This window comes from Drosophila ficusphila, unplaced genomic scaffold (assembly GCF_018152265.1).
Source record: "Drosophila ficusphila isolate 14025-0441.05 unplaced genomic scaffold, ASM1815226v1 contig_198, whole genome shotgun sequence".
Lineage (NCBI taxonomy): Eukaryota > Metazoa > Arthropoda > Insecta > Diptera > Drosophilidae > Drosophila > Drosophila ficusphila.
Window position 1 is genome coordinate 9,811,545 of NW_025064092.1, and position 3,456 is coordinate 9,815,000.

Genomic DNA, 3,456 nt, shown 5'->3' on the forward strand with positions numbered 1-3,456 from the left:
GCAAAATACTTCCTAGGGCAATCATCCTCACTTGAAGTAATTACTAATTAAGAGATCAAATTCACTTAGAGGGAACAATTCAAATCCACAGCAATGCCAATAAGCGTGAGGTTTTGAACTGTGTCCTCTGAAAACTATTAGTTGTAAACTTACAGAAAGATTCATATTTACATATACCTAAATACGTATGTGGTTTTAAGGCACATTAAGCGGTAGATTTATACATGCAAATCTTTAATGACAGAATTAAAAAAATAACAATAAAACATCTAGATTAAACAAGAATATTAATAATTTTTTCAGTCTTTCCGCAAGGCCAATAACAATAGTTTTCCGCATAGTTTCAGAAAAAACAATTACAATGTGTTTTGCCTAAAATACACAATTTGCAAAAACATACATATGTAACTGTTCAACTAAAATCAAAACCAAAATCATTGTCAAAGCCTTTCCTAAGGAACCACCTTTTACGTTTTTCCCCGTCAACAAGTTCAACTTAATTTACAGTTTCAGAATGCTCCAAATCAACAAAAACAACAACAACGGGCACAAATAATCATACCGACAACAATTGTGAGGTCAGTTTTGGCACTCAGTGTGCGTGATTATGTGTGTACTTATGTTTATACATATGTACATGTGTGTGCGAGCACAAAGAGACAATGCAAATTTGCACTCAAACAAAGAGAGTGCGACAGAGAGGGAAGAGTTCATGAGCGTGCGTTGTGGTTGAAAAAAGGAAGGAGTAAGGGGCAGCTGTGACTGGGGGATCATTGTTTATCATTTCTGTGTACTATTATTAAGGTGCCGATGGCGATGACGTCTGCTGTTGTTGTCGACGATGACGAAATTAAGTAGGTTTGTGCAAAATGTTTAACAGAACAAGTAAGGTTTTTATTTTATTCAAATTCGAAATTTCCCGGAACAAAAGTTTTGATGATGATTCACATCTTGCCCGAAGCAGCGGGGAAAAACATCAACAACTTTATCGGCTAATTGTGCCAGAAATTTAAACAAATCAACAGGTACTCCCAATCTATTATATTTATGTACGAGACAAGAAGAAACGTACAAACATATGTATGTATGTATGTACACATCTGTTACAGTATCTTTTTAAGCTAGTTTATGTTTAAATTTGAATGTACTACATATATATTATGTATAAGCACATGTCCATGTATGTATGTATTTATCCACATATTACATTTTTGAAATAAAATTAAAGTTTTAATTTAATTTTCCTATTTTTATTTATCATTAGTGTCTCTTTTGGTAAACCATTTAATCTTGACTTTTTTCGTTCCCCCTTTCGCTTCTTTTCCTCTCTGAGTCGCTGCATTTCCAACACATTTGGATGCTTTTTGCATTTTCTTCAAGTCGCCCAAATAAATTTCGGAATTACGTAATTAAGCGGCAACAATGACAACAATATGAGCGCGGGGCAAGAACAACAAGCTAACAATTAAGTATTTATTGCTTTCAATTTGCTGCCCGATAACAGAAGAACCCGAAAAAAACAGAGAGACTGGAAAAAACAAGCAAAACAAAGTAAATAAAAACCGAAGCGGACACACACACGCACACATTGCTACCTGCGGCAAACAGCGCAGTCAACGTAGGCAGCGAAATCAGCGCCTTACTTTATTTCCATTTTGAATTCGAGATGCTTTTCGTGAATTGCTTTTAATTCTTTAGCACGCGCTATTTGGCCTGGCTTTTATTTTATTTCGCAGGTAAACGTAAATCACACGCGTAGAAATAAAAAGCGGTGGAAGTGAAAACGAAAATGGTTCTTCGGCAGTCATATTTAAAGTCGATATGCATTATAAAAGCATCAGCCTTGTTAAATATTAATTGTTCAAAACATATTTAACACCCTCAGTCCCTTTTTCCTTTACTATCCTCTTTTCCTCCTCCCCATTACAGTCAGAGTCAGCAAACGACACTATCTGGTACTCTTTTTCGCTCTTCGTCGATGTCGCTCTCTTGCATTGGCCACTTCAAACGGAGAGCACAGTGGAAAAGAACCTAATATGAGGTTAAGTAAAAGCATTAAATTATAATTTAAAAACTCTTCACAACCAAAAATTACAAATAATATGTTTATTTATTTTATTACAATTCTTTTTCCTTTTCCTTTTCCTTTTTTTCATGTTCAAGTTTGTAAAACCCTTTGAGAAATACCATATTAGCGGATTAAGTTTGATTGTTAAGGATTATCCAAAGTCTTTAGAACGTACTCTCCATATATGTTTTTATGTGTGTAAATATGTACCTGAAAAGTGTTAAGCCCCAGGTAAGTAATGTTGAAAACAATCCTATGGCAATATGAACCCTGTTTTACAGCTTACTGACTGGGCTATGGCAATTTTTCTTTTATTACATAAGATAAGATGATGAGTGATAGGAATTAAAAATTCCTTAATTCCTATTGCTTTTGGCCCACTGTGCCGCGTGTGAATGAACGTATAAAAAGTGAGAGCGTCGCATGCTCAACTCATAAACGAAAATCAATGACTCCCAATGCGCGTACCCGTCGACTCGGAGCCCCCTGTTTTTTGGAGTGATAAATGCCGCCTTAGCGTCGTCAGCAGATTTTTCAGCCTGCGCATGTTTGTCGGTCTGAACACACTCACAAACACACATCCCTTGATGTTTGCTGATTTGGCTGCATTAAATAAATGACTTTGTATTTGGAGCATTGTTAGATTTAAGTCGTTGCAACTCTTATTTCAGTGGATTTAATCTGTCTACTAGAAAACGGAAAAACTTAAATGGGTACATACTTATAAACATACATATGTATGAATGTATGTGCATACAGACAGTTGCCATTTTTACCTGGTGGTTGTTGAATTTTACACTTAAATATGTACATGTTTGTGTATAATAAACCATACGAGTACAAAATGTATGTTTATAATTTGATCATGGAATTAAACTTAAAATATGTATGTAGACTTTTGTACACATATATATGTACATCCATATGTACATACATATGTACGTTTGATAAATTCCGTAACCAAAATGATTAGGCTGAATATATTGTAACTCTTATTAAACATATAAAAATATTGACCATTTAAATAATTAATTTGACATTTGAGCCCCTTTCCGAGTGTAGGTAGGCATTTGCATTTTTCTTCGCTTCTGCCTTGTCTCCTATTTTTTGTTTTACTTGCGAGAGAGCCCACTCTTTTTGGTCTCTTTATGTTTTTATGCTTTCAACATTGATACGTGCCACTTTTCGCATACAGACAAAGCAGGCGTGAAGAGGAGGAAAGAGGAAGTAAGGCAAGAGAGTAAGACAGAGGGGGCACCAATGTGTGGGGACAGCTGGGTAAGTTTGTAATTAATTGCGGCCTTGCCTTCCCCTCGCTTCGCACTTTTTCCCCTCCACCTTTGTCTGACAAAACTCTCGCTGAGAAAGCAGCGGCCAACAGTTTGTTT